The sequence below is a fragment of the Drosophila persimilis genome, unplaced genomic scaffold, assembly GCF_003286085.1.
Source record: "Drosophila persimilis strain 14011-0111.01,24,50 unplaced genomic scaffold, DperRS2 tig00000000-arrow-pilon, whole genome shotgun sequence".
Taxonomy (NCBI): domain Eukaryota; kingdom Metazoa; phylum Arthropoda; class Insecta; order Diptera; family Drosophilidae; genus Drosophila; species Drosophila persimilis.
In genome coordinates, this window is record NW_020825288.1 from 22,784,351 (window position 1) to 22,799,118 (window position 14,768).

Below are 14,768 nucleotides of genomic sequence, written 5' to 3' on the forward strand. Positions count from 1 at the left end.
CTCCCAACGAGTTCGTCGCTTAAGTCTTTTGATTTTGCAGAGAGGTTTTACATTTGTAAATGGAAAAGCTTCACCTCAGATTGCTTTTCTTTCATCAGTCTCTCTCTCTCCCATAAGCAACACATGAAACCTGTCCCCCGGACTACTCCCCTGAAATCATTTTGAATTCCCATTAATTTCGTGCATTATGTTGCATATGTCATGGCTGTCAAAATCAAATGCTGTGAAGGCGATGCAGAAGGAGCCGCAGAAGATGAACTCGACTCAAATTTTTCACTGTTCACCTTTAACCACGGCCACAGCAGAAATCTTTTGCCAAAATTTAACGCCTGTCAGGCAGTTGTCAGGCAGAAATATGAGGGGCAGCGGAAGGGAAACAGGAAAATGGTGAAATGCTGAAATGGGAGAGAAGAATGCAGCGAATTGGCCGGCTCGGCTGTGGTTGTGCCACACGAAATTAACCCAATTATGAGAGGCGCAACATAATCAAAGTGGACAAAGGATGCCATCCTATCCTGCCCCATTCCCAGGCCGACTCCACAGAAACCCTCCTGCCACACCGGCACCTCCTGCCCCCTCAACTACCGCTTGCCACTCGGCCATAAGAAGCAAACCACAAATTGGGTCACGTGCTGGGATCGGACAATGATTTAATACTCTTTCCGCGAGTGAATATGAGTTTTGAAACGCATTTGAATATATTCCTGAGCAGTATCAACAGTCGAATCAATTTCGATGGACTTCTGAGCACATTCATTGCTGAAATGAGTATATAATTTCATATTTTAAAGAATTTTCCTTCTTATCATATCCCTATCATATAGCTCTCATAGAAACGATGGTTTTTTAAGGGTATCCGAAGTATCTGATGCCACTGGCAGCCGCCGCTCTTTGTTGTTTTGTATTCGTGATACGAGGCGCTGCCAGAGGCTGGGCTGTGAGTGCGTAAGATCTTTACCCTGTGCCTTTGCCTTTGCCTTGCCTCACCTTCCCCTCTCCTATGACAAGTGCAATGGGCTTGTCTCTCCTCTCCTCTCGTCGCATCTCTCTCCGTTTCTCCCGGGTATCTTCTGTTCTTCGCGTCGCGCCCATAAATTAAATGCACAAACAAGTTTCGCATCGCATTTGGAAGATAAACTAAAAAAGGGGGACAACAACAACAAAAACTGTCCGTGGGGAAGGGGAGGCAAGAAGTGGAAGAAAGTGCGGTGGGGGCCAAGAGGGGGGCCAGTCAGTGTAGTTGCTTTCGCATATAATTCAGCTTTGGGCTACATAATTAATTCCGCCAAGCGGCGGCGACGGCGGCGGCGGCTTCGGCGACGGCGGCCCAACTTTTTATGTGGATCCCCAATGCGGAGAAGGCCTACCAGGAGGCGGAGGAAAGGCAGTTGCGGGACCAGAAGGTACGTGATATGGGCCAACAGGTTTCGGTTAAATTTTTTGGTCAGTCGAAGCGACGCACTTGTTGCCATCGCCATCGCCATCGCCCAAAAAGAAGAAACAAATTTCATATGCGTCTCGTTTTGTCGTTTCGTGGGTTTTCTGTAGTGGGGATCCAGCCCCAATCCCAGAGCCGGCATGAAAGTAAGACCATATGCCTTGCCTGACCGAATCTCTTGATACCCTTGGCTGCCACAAAAGCATGTACTCTTATTGTGTAGTGATCCAATTTGGATGCTTTTTGCTAGAAACAAAAGCGTTTATGAACCGATCTGTATTCCTCCGATTCATCGACTATACCGTGGATACTATACCAAATCTGTGTGGATGCTTTATTCCATTCGTTGCCAACAGCTTCTCAAAATCATAATACCCTCTGTAGGCGCATAAACACCAAAAAAATCCGAGCCCAGACCCGGTCAGCGATTCCACTTGATTTGATTTTGGTATGCACCATGAACCGTTATTCAAAATATTCGAAAAACGTTTTAAGCCGCATTTCTGCTGAGTGTTTGTATGGGTGTTTTTGGTCGCTTGTGAGTGTGTGAGTGTGTGAGTGCGAGTGCAAGTGCGTGGCTCTTTCATGTGGCAGCGCCGCTGCAGTGTACAGTGGTACCGATTTGGCTGCACATCCACATCCTGCTTCCCGATGGCGTTGTCCACAGTTTTGGGACTGTCATTTTCGGGCACTATAATGAGTCAGTGCCGGGCGCACGTTTATGTTCATGGCTCATTCAAGTTTTAATGAATAATTCGATGTTACCATCATTCGCACACACAAAATACAAATAAAAATATATATTAAAAACCTAGAACCATTATTTAGTAAAAATATTATTATTATTTTGATACTAGGGGGAAAGGTCTGGATGACGACTACCCAAAACTGGTTTAAATAAAAACTAGAAATATTATTATTGAAGTTGCAGCATATAAATTCGTCTTATATTATAATATCCACATGCGGAATCCTTTTCAATAGCTTAGTTTAATAATACCTTACTGGAAGGTATAGTATTGGTATAGTATTCACCTTTAATTTTCCTCTAAGAACACCTGGCTTTCGGACACAATCAATCACTCGGGTTTTTCCAAATATATTGCCATTGAAATATTTGGTCTTATATGAAATGTTTGATGCATTTAACTTTAATTTGTATGTGCTGGAAAAATTTGCAAGAATGTTTACCAAATTACACCACTGTTTTGTCAGGACCCCTGATCATTGGGGCAATAATTTTAATTAGTCAAATTATTGGCACATCTGAAAGCAATTCCCCATAAAATTCCCCCCCAATCTGAGATCGGTTTTATTTTTTCTTAATTTCTTATAATTTTTTTCAATCATAAATATGGCAGGAGGGAGGGAAGAAAGACGATGAAAAGACGACCGCATTGGCAAAAGAAAATGGAAATGGAAAATTGTGAGGGTTGCCTGCCGCTCAGACTGCGATTGGGCCTGCGAGTAGACCAGGCCAAGTGTGGAAACTAGTTAATGCCGGTATAATAATTGTTATTGTTACTATCGTGGCTGTTGTTGCCGTTGCCGCTGGCATGGTAATGAGCAGCAGCACAGCCAAGAAACAGAAACAGAGTCTGATTATCGTGAGTAAGCATGATTATGCTTATGAGCAGAGAGTAAAAGTGACTGACGGAGTGAGTGTGTTCAAAGAATGCCTTGAGTGTCTGAGTGTTTTGAATGTAGGCCAAGTCTATTATGCGGTATGCGGCTATTGGTGGATTGTCTGCCATGTCTAGAGCCCCACACACTGCAAAGCCCGGCTTCAAGTGGGGGAAATATCAAGAAAATTGTCGGAAAAATAGTTCAACGTTAAGCATATGAGAGATTGCTCTAGAGATAACCTGAAAGCAGTGGTTAGGCTTTCGTGCTTTAAGGAATACAGATGGGAAGCTTAACGGAAGTTTGAAATTCAATAATTATTTTGCTTAAAAGACTTTCCTAAGAACTAAGCATATAAAATATAAGTTTTACTTGGGGAATATTTCTATGATGTATGATAAACACTATCGATTGCTGCCTTGGCTTGAAACATATTGGAGCAAAGTCCTAATTTAAAGATTTATTCCTTTAACAATCTCTTGCCTCTTGTTTTCACTGTTTCCATCGCAATTATAGATTGATCTCGTGCCCTAGGTACTTTCTTGGGTCCGAACCAGTAGGGTGACTCCGTTCCAATCGATTAATGTTCAGATATTTTTCTGTAGAGTGAAAGGCATTTATATAAAACATGTTCTCCCGTTCTGCTGTTTCCATTCACCCAATATTCAGATATAAATCTCTGTAAATTTTCAATTTATGTTATGTGATGCTGTGGGGCAATATCACAGAAGACATCGTTTTAAAGCATGTGAACACCTTTTATGTAGATGTTTTGTTGCTGGATATATTGAATGGATACTATTGGAACATGTAATGGCCTTCCCATATAATATAAAGATAGTATAAATATAATTTTAATCTTCAGAACAATTCCTCCTACAAAAAAAGGTCTAGTACTATAGACTATGGCATAGTAAAAAGAAATACTACCATATCAACATTAAATATACGGTTTTGAAATACAAAAAAAATTAAATTTAATAGAATTCATATTGATATTAATATATATTTACTAAAAAGTCATTTTAATACAGCTCATTTTGTAATCTAAATATAATATAATAATATAAATAATATAAATAAATATTTTATATTAAATTTGTAGGAAATATATTTTATTTAAATATGATTTATATTTACAGTGCCGCTCAACTGAATAGGTTCAAATATTTTGATTATAATAATTTGAATATTTCCACTCTCCGCTAGAGGGCTCCAGGGTGTACTCTCTCTCTGTCTCTCTCTGGCTCCCACTTGATGCTGAATTCTTGTAAGTCACCCAGCTAATCACATCCTTTGCTTTCACTTGCTGCACAGCAACCACAAATAAAGAAAACAACCACGCTAACCGGGAGACTCCTCTACGAAAAAATGTTCCCAAGAAAAAAGTATCCAAAGACACCCGCACTTTGGCTTGAACCTGCTGCCCGGTCCGGTCCGGGCCAGACCTAGCCACAGACACAAGAAGATATGTATTCGTGCGCGGAGACGATGAAGACCCACAAAATGTCATTAGCTAACATAACAAGGGGGAGGGGTGGAGACAGGGTGGTTGACAGGGCGGGGACAGAGGCATGTGGCAAGTGGCAAGTGGCGATGGAGTCTGCGGACTTCCTTGTACAATTTGGTCAAGTTTAGTGACGCATACAGGTCCGGCTCGGGCTCTGGCTCGGGCTCTGGCTGTGGCTCTGGCGAGTCATTCATGGCAGGTTTGCCACTTGCTGTGGTCTGGCCTCCTCTGCTGTCTCCCTCTCGCATAGTCTGTGTCTCTCTCTCTCTCTCTCTCTTTCTTTCTGTGTGCACTGCCAATTATGGTGTCCTCTTTTAGATTCGCTACGTTGCCCGCCTCCGACTATCTCCCTCCAGCTCCATCCATCGCGCTCCACGGCTTGTTGTCTGTCTCTATCGTTGGCTCTAGCGTCGCTTGTCATATTTGTCTGCCTCGCGTTTGTTGCCTGAGTCTTTCGTCTTTTTGTGCCTCTCCCTCTTACCCTCCTCCACTCTTTCTCTGGTTCCCCTCTCCTTCTATCGGTTTTCTTCTGCCTCTTCTTTTGTGTTGGTGGTGTGCTTTTTTGCCGTCGTTCGTTTGCCAAGTGGGTCACTTGCGATTTCATGACCGACTTCTTGCCTTTGCACACATTTCTTTCTCTCTTTCGTTTATTCTTTATTTCTTTCTTTCCTTTTGTGTGTTGGCTTCTTTCTCCTCTTTCTGCCATCTCCGCTTCTTCTACCCCTTCTTGCTTAGCTTTTGTTGTTTTTTTTTAAGCTATTTGTGTTTGGTCAAAGAATTGCTTTCTTTATGCTTCCATTTATATCTATTAAAGAGTTTTATTGTTATACATTAATTTACTTTTTGCTATAGCCCGATATGCAAACTATAAAAATAGAAATACAATAAACAAATCAATTAATTAACGAGATAATTTTCACTAAAAATAAACATAAACAACAAGTACAAGAGCTGTATATTTGCTGAATATCGACAAAAGAAAACCTGGTAAGTATTTTATTAAAAATATAACGCAACAGCTATAGATTGTCATTGAAATCAGAGCCCAAATTCAGGAAGATTCCTATCACTAATATATATATTTTATGGGTCTCCAATTCCATGGAACCCTCTGCAAAAGCACAACAAAATTAATTAACACCTTAGAAATATATTGGTGAATTTTGAAGCCCAGTAAAGAAGACGTTCTTCATCTTTAGCTATGCGAAAGTGACAGTTAAAGCCCGGTTCAAATGTTATTCCAGTCTTGAGATTTTCTTTTGCCTTTTTCGCCATCTACTCCGCCATTCTGCTGGCATATTCATGCTTCAATTGCCACAAAGAGAGGCAGACATGTACACACACATGTACAGGCTCGTGTGTATATAAAGTAATATATCAATTTGGCCAATTAGGCTTCCCCCTGGGCCATGACCAATACATTGTTATTATCCCCCATCACAGACCCTGCACTCGACTACACTCCACTCCACTCCACTCCACTCCCATCCAACCATCCCCTTTTCTTAGTCGTACGTGATTTACCGTACAAATATAACTCACAATTAAATTTAAACAAAATTATTATCCCAATGTTTGTCCATAACTGTTCCTTCCCTCTTACACGATTCTCTGCACTCTTTCTCTCTCTCTCTTTACTCTTTACTCTTTCTCATCTTTATGGTCATTTCTCTCCATTGACCACAAAATTGAATTTAATTGCCGTATCTCAACTGCTGTTTTCGGGGCATTTTGTTCGTTTTTTACGACTTTGCTGAAATTGTTGCTCAATTCTATAATTATTTATGCATTCTGTGACTGCCAAAGCGGTTAACATGTCTCGTTAAATCTTTATTGAATATTAAAAGTGGGCATGACCTGAGCCCGAGGAGAAGGGGAAGCAGATCGTGTGTGACAGAATTTTGGGGTTCGTTCTGTCGATTCTTCTCATTCAGCTTTTTATGCGATGCTAATTGCTGGGGCACGTAATACTTCTACACGTTCTGTAATGGGGTGGGGAGAGGGAAGAAGTCGAAACGGTTTCAATGCACTCAACTTTTAAATAGATCCATTGAGACATGACCTGGAGTATGGAATATATTCATCCGCATAAAGAGCCATTAAAGATGGTGTGGGGAATGGATACAGATACTGTATCTGTAACGTCACCCTTGTAGCAGATGCCTCCGCAGCTCTTTTTCCCTCCTTCCTTTGTATGTAGTTCACTGCCAACTATTGAAAGTCTACTCCAGTTCCAGTCCAGTCCAGGCGGGAAACCATCAAGCAACAAGTTGAGCTAATAATGCATATAATAAGCAATGTTTGTTAAGTAGCCGCCACAACAACAACAACAACAACAACGACTAGAAAAACGACTACAACTATAACAAATAATAACCAACAATCAGGCAACAAGAGAGCCGAGCCACACGACACGGGGGAAAAAGCCAAGAATCTGTGACAGCCGCCTCAGCGCTCTAAACGACAATCATCATTTGAGCGGAGTGCTTCAGGTGGTGGTACATCAACGCTGCAATCAAAAACGATTAACAAGATCGCACCACTCCACTCCACTCCACTTCGCCACTCCACTCCACTCCGGTGTGGTGCTCCACTCTCCGCCAACTGAACCACCACCTGACCCACTTGGCAGCCTGTGACAGATGTGTGTCAACTGCACGGCGAAGTTGGAGAATTTTACAAGTTGTTAAGTGTTTTTGATATAAAAAACTAGGAACAGCCTCAGCCCCCCAGTCAACCCCATCTCCGTCAGCAGCATCTCGATCTCGAGCTCCAGCTTCAGTTTGGCTTCAGTTTCCACTCAATAAAGCTGGCCGGGCCGACTCGTACCCGACATGTGCAACAAGTTTAGCAACTGTCGGTGGCTGCTGATGATGATTCCAGCTCCAAGTACAGCTCCAAGTCCAGCTCCGACTCCGGTTTGAAATCCGGGTGCAGGAGCAACTTTACCCAGCTAGAAAACAACAAAATGTAGTGCAACATTTGGCTTGTGGTTTTGTTGGCTTTTGGGGTGTCTGCCTGCCTGCGGCCCAGCCCCTCCCACCCGGCCATAACTTACGCACTTTGGCAACCAACCCGTTTGGTGTCTCCTCAATGGGAGCAAGCCAAGTCCAGACGAGCCAAGCGTAACTTGGAGCAGCCAAAAAGAGGCTACAGACGGCTCAAAAAGATACTCGTAAAAATACAAAACCGAACCAAAGTAACCAAAATTTTTTTTTAATTACCAATCATAAAGTGCGGCCGTCCAAAATAGTTTTTGGAACAGAACCAAAAGTTTAATAAGCATGACACATGGCCCAAACCAAGATACACTCGTACTCCTCCTCGAGCCGAACCTCGGGTTCAATTACGGTAATACACCCGCCTGGCACTCTCTTGTAATACCCTCTCCAGAAGCGCCACGCCTCCACACTCCAGGCCACAGAACAGTCATGCACGGGTGCGAGGAACCCCAAGCATAATAATTTGGCTTTTCTTTCTAATTATGCTATCTGATGTACCAGATGTTTAGGGCATATAAAACAGATTTGGAAGAATGTATTTCTAAAGAGGAGAATATTAAAAAAAGTGTGGAAAAACAAGAAATTCAACAACGCAAAAGAATACTGTGCAAAAAAAGTATTGTTTAATAGAAATCCTTTCCAAAACCACCTAGATATCCTTTTATTCCGATTATGAAGCTCTACTTAAACCCTTTTGGAATTATAAACTCTCATAGAAAACTCGAAACCTTTTGGTTCTGTCTGTCCGCCACTCTCTCTTTCTCTTCTCTCACTTTTCCGGTACACTCACGAAAAGCCCGACCATATTTTGGGGCAACTTTTATTTAAGTGCTTACCTTTTTGTGCACTGTACTACCCTGAAAAGTTCCACCAAAAGATTCCCATTTCAATGGGCCAACAACAAGAAAAACATACTCTAACGACGTGATTCTTTTGCATTGTCTGCGAGTCACCCTTTCCGTCTGCTTTTGGACGAAAGTGTGCTCGTAATTAGCCCTTTTTGTTGACTTTTTTTTGGGGCCAGCTATGCACAAAATTAGCAACTATTACGCTTCTCTTATTGCTGGGGATCTTGAATTTTAGCTGATGTGAAAGTAACAGTTTTTCTTCTTTCATATTTTGTTGTATGTTTCTATGCCTTTGAAAACTCTCTCGTTTGGGGGCAGCATAATTGCAGTCATTATGCTGAGTACGAATTCACGTGGAAATCTGTTTTGTCTACAAATATTTATGCAATTTAAATTTTGATTCATTGCTGTGCAAATGATATATTTGGTATAACTAAGGACTTTACTGTTCTGCAAGGAATAAAGAAATTACAACCATGTTCCTACCTCAGTTTGTCGCCTAAGTCTTTTGATTAGATGCAGCTTTTCATTGAAAGAAACAGAAATATGGTTCAAGGACACAATATATATAATATTTAAGTAATAATATAATATAATATAATATTTATGTTTCAGCGGTGACTAAAATCTTTAACTTTATCCACACATCCATTTCCATTCCCAAGAAATTCTTGTTCGCATAAAGCCGTTTATTTATTACAGATACCTTCGTATCTCAACAGAATATTCGCATTCCAGATGTCCAAAGGAGATGGAACATTTCATTCATTGACTGGAGGTTATGTAACATAAGTTTATAGCCATTTAAGTGAAGGCTATCCGCCCACGTGGCCGCAGCCTCCTCCACACATGTGTTTGAGTCGTGTGCCTGGACAAAAGGGATAATGGTCCCGCCCCTGCCCCCGTCCCTAGCCCAGTCATGTATTACATAACAATTGCAGAAAATTCCCTTTTGTCCCTTTTGTTAGGGGATATTACAGCAATTGAAGGAAATATTACATCATTTGAAGGTCATTCGTGAATGAAGATTGATCTAAGGATTTAATTTCCGACATATTCCAAAAGGGGTTTACACCAGAAGATTCGACACGGTGTGTATTCGTTGAGAAAATAAGGTCAATCTTCTGTCACTCTGCTTCGTGCTCCGGTCTGTGTCTGTGTCACATGCAAAACATTGCCGCATGATTTACGACTCTTCAGGGGCAAGACCAAGAGTAACAGAAACAGAAACAGAAAGAGCCAGAGCCAGAGCAGCAGCAGCAGCAGCAGGGTCTGAGGCAGGGGCAGCAATAGCAATGCGGATGCAACATTTGTCGTCGGGCCGTCTTTTGTCATGGCCATAAAATTTCTGCCGCCGCTGCCTCATGGTGCCTCCGATGCTGTCGCTGACTGTTGGCCATTTTCCACTTAAAGTCCGCCATAAAATTGTAAATTTCACCGTTCTCCGTCCTTTGACATTGTGTATCTGCCTCTATTGCCACCAATAACTTCCAAACCCAAGATCCGTACACAGGTATGGGCCCAGGAATGATGCAAAAATGGGTGTTTGCTTAATGACATCCTGCTAGGGAAAGGGTTCTGAATGCTTTTACTATTCCCCTGGAACTATAAAATCAGCCAACTCTTTCGCCGGATCTTTTCTGGCCATCGTGGGCCGCTGAGCTCATGCGTGAATAAATAAAGCAGGCAGAGAGAGGAGAAAAAATTGGGTCAGGGCACACCTCTTTGTGGCCAACGGCTGACGGAATCTACACCCGAAATACTCGAACCGTATGGCCATCTCATAAGTATAACTCATAACAAGGAACGCCCACGGCAAACAGAATGAATTTGTTGTCTTGTATCATTATTTTTTCACAAATCGACACTTAAGTTTGCCCAACGGAATGAATGATTTACACAAAGAATGTAACCAGAATTTTTGTACCAAAAGAAAGAAAGATTCTGTGGCTTCAGGACGCTTAGAATACCTCTGCAATTTATATTCAAAAGTACTAAGGTCTTAGATATTGAAAATAGTTCCAAATGTATTCGATTTGCAATTGAAAGAGGCATCAAAAATCAAAGTAAATTCATATGTAGAGCCATAGAATCTCACTTTATTGCTTTTGAACCATTCTGATCAGGATTTCATTTTTTTAAGAATATTTCTACTGATACTATAAGATCTGCTTTTGCATTCCCGATCTGATGGTATTCCTTTGTTCCGAAGATTGAAATGTCTTGGAAAAGACTTTCACATCGGTTGCTTAATCTTCAGAGATCATTTCCGATGTCCATTCTATAGACCTCATTCCTCTTTATCTTCCGCTTAAGTTCTTCTTTCGCTTTACAATGTTTACAATAAATTCAACAAAGGGGCATACAAATATTTGCCATTAAGAGTCGAATGCGCTGCGTGGCTTTTTCTACCTTTCTTCTGCCAAAAAATGCAAAGAAGCACGGTTGACATATTCAGGTTAAAGAGATGCGACTTAAGCCCACTTTTGATCTCATTTGCTTTGCAAAGAATCATTATCATCATCAGCAGAGGCAGACGCAGAGGCAGAAGCAGAGGCAGAAGCAGACGCGGCTACAGCAGAAACAACTAAGACATTCTGATTCACTTTCATGCGCCGAACAATCTGCGATTGTTCAGGCTAAGGCTAAACGGCTAAATAACCGTCAGCGGCAGCAAAAGTGGCCAAAAGGAAATGCAACAACACCAACATCGTTGTTGGAATGGTATGACAGCAACAACAGAGCCGCGACTTTGGATGGAATGGAGATTTTATTTGCTTAACCAACGCTGTGAATATTTAATTTGCGCACTCACACAGACACGCAGATACTCTCACACACACACACCATTAAGCTTTAACGACACTAGTGACCCAGATTTTCGGGGCAGGCTTAAGCTTAAAAGCTTCAGCGTACAACGCTAATAAGAACAGCAATGCCGCCGCCATTACCCACACAAACACACACACACACTCACTCACACATACAGATACTAAAACATTATTGGTGTTGTTTTTGTTGTGCGTGCTGAGGAAAGATACTCACTAATTAACCCAAAGCCAAAGCCCAGAGCCCAGAGCCCAGTGCCCAAAGCCAAAAGAATCAACCAAAAACTCATTTGCAAATTGTGTCTCAGAGAGTGGGAGAGAGACGAAAACTTTGAGAAGCAAAGACAAGATGAGAGCGAGGGAGATGGGGAGCTTGGCAGCCGGGGCGTTGGGGCGTTGGGATATGAAAGACGGAGGAGACTTTCTTATGGAGGTGGCAGCGACGAGTATGAGTCGCTGGCGAAAGAGCAAGCGTAAGCCCCCAAAAGAGAGGCAATACCCGAATATAAATTATGCTTAGGAAACCCCCAAAAAAAATGCTATTGTATACAGGTATAGAAGCTGGTCACCTACAAAATGACATCATATGGGAGGGAGGTCTGATCGTACAGAAGGAGAATGTAGAGAAAGGTCTAGACTCCAGAGGTATTCCTGACCACATAATCGTACATCGTAGGTAGAATAGAAGAAACTTGTTATTATTGGTCTAGATTTTACTTTTCTTAGAACTAATGGGAGTTGAGAACTCAAGAACTTTGAGGAAATAATTGTATAATATTATCTAAAATAATATCTATCTATGTAAATATGTATACAGTTATTTCCTAGCCTAATTAGAACCACATCTCTAAAATATTCAGTGAATTGTTAATTCAAATTTTGAGTGAAGATCGATCCCTGCGGATTTCCACGTTAAGATCATTCCCGAATTACAGAGAAACTTCCTTTAAGCTGTAATTGGATGAGTCAAATCGGGTAAGGCCCTAGGCACCTGCATTCCCCTTCATCCTTCTCTCGCTTTATATGATTTCACAACACCTACAAGAACTTGCACCGGGCGGGCACCCACCCAAATCACGCACACCCGCACACGCATACACACGCATATTTGGGTCTCATTTATTGTTCGAGATTGTTAAGTAACCATCATCATCATCTTTGGAGGTTTTTTCCGTTTTGTTTTGTTTACGTTTGGCGCTTTGGCCCAAATATTCTTAAAAAGCTGACAGCGGCTCGGCTCGGTTCCCAACTTCAGCTCGAGTGGGAGTGAGAGTGGGAGTGGGATGGCCAATGCTGCGGGTTGGCTGTCTCTTTCCCTTTCTCGATCTTGTCTTTCCCCCCCCTTTCCCGCCTGCTCATTTCTTTTTCGGCTGGCTGGGAATAATCATTGTCATGCAGGCGATTCTGCTTCATTATTTCGCCTGCTGTACCCACGCTTCTTCTTCAACATCTACTGTACTACCTCTCCGTTGTCTGCTGTCTGTTGTCTGCTGTCTTTTGTCTTTGCTCCGTCTCCCACTTGATAGGCATCGTAATGAGCTTTAAGTTAAGGTTCTGATCATGATCTCATGGAGGTTTTGTTGCTTTGTTTTTGGGAACGAGGAGATGAAGATGCTGCTGGCGCATCGCCTTCGTCATTTGTTGGTCACGCTGGGAATTTGGTTAAAATTCTCTTACAGGCAGGTCCATTTCTTTGGAAGAGTGCTTTGGAACTCCAACAATTCCTGGATGAAAGCTTAGGAGTGCCCACAGCTATAACGTTACGATGATGCGATCATTATTTAATAGTTTTCAATTCTAAACCAAGGTACAGTTCAGTTCAGGTATATTCAGTTGTTCTGTGGCTTCTTAGGGTATCCAATCTTCGCCCTTTTGTGTGGAGCCTCAGCCCAACGAATTGTAGTTTGTTTCGTTTTCATTGCTTTTGGCTTGCTTGCTTAACCAATATTTTGCCGCTCGATAATGAAAGGAAAGCAAAACAGCCGGCCAGTGGATGGGCTGGAGGAGGAGCTGGGTCAGCAGTCAGGTCCCAAGCCCCGAGACCGAAACATACTCGTACAACAAAAGCTCACCAGTATAATCATCAAGAGTGAATCTGCTGGAGAAATGGTTGTTGTCGTTGTTTTGGTTTTGGTGGCGGTGGCGGTACGACGGTACGACGATACGGAGTCATGTTTGTGGTTTTAAACTTGCTTTCTTTCGTGGCGGTGGGGGATTTCATAATATTTGCATTGGTGTGTGAGTTTCTGCTCTTACAGGTGTTTGTGTGACCCAGTTCCACAGAGATGCCTGAGAAGTTCTCAAAAGACCCAACAAAAAGTGGATAATGAATGATGCGGTGGGCATTTCGTGGAAATGATATTGTTACATTGGTTAACTGTCAATTTATTTACATTTTATACAAGTACATATAGCATACGAGTATCAAAATATTTTCGGACTGTACCTAATGATGTCTTTTCCTATAACCCTAATATCTGCAGGGTTAAACGGATCCATTGTTTCCCGCTAAATTTTTGTTTTTTATACTAATGCAATATATCTTCTATCTCTCTTTCTTTCTTAAGGACGGATCCATTTGACGATGACGATGGGGTGTCGTAGGGGGACATTGTGTTTGACAATCATACTATTTGAGTACTTCTGGGAAATTAATGCAGTGATAGCGCGAGGAGTACATATACATATGTACTCATATGTTCAGCCTCATTGTTCTTGCTTAGAATTTCTTGTGATAATGGGGCCAGATTGACGTCAGACCAATCTCTCCTGCTCTTGCAGTGGTTTGGTTATGACCTTTCTTCGCATCAGAAGCAGCACAAACTCAACGCAACAAGTGAGTGAGAACGCATAAATCCTAAGAAAATCCAATGGATTGTGCTTTTCTCTAGAAAGCACAGGCCCTGATCAATTCACATTTAACCGCAAGGCAGAGACATTTGCTGACGAATATTGTGAAAGGCAGCAAATCAAAGCATTTTCTGTGATCATAAAAAAATATAATAATTATATTAAAACTATGGAGATAATGAAAAACAGAAACAACATTTTTATTACTAATTTGTTTAAATATTGTTTACGGTTTATTCTAATACATATTAAATTTATCCTTAATGAGAGCAAGAATGATAAGGATTAAATTAAAATGGGGGTAATTATGACGAACTCACGTCTCTCCACAATGAATTGATCTTCCCAATTGTTTGAGAGATTGATAAACATTTCCTAGTAGGAAAATCGTGAAATTCCATTAACATAGTTTTTCTGCTAAATTTCAGGCCTCTCCTGGCAGACTATCACTAGATGGCGCATTGGTTCCATTAAATAGTTGCTGCATGCTTTCAGGCGGCACATGTAGAATGTGTGTGTAGATTGACATGGATTCGTAAAATAGCGTAGTTCCAGAAAAGAACACAAGGGGCACCACTGAATAGAAGTTATATTTCATCTAATCGTTATGTTCTGAATGTTTTTAAAATTCCTTCAATTCGAATATATCTCATTTATGCTCTAGAGGTT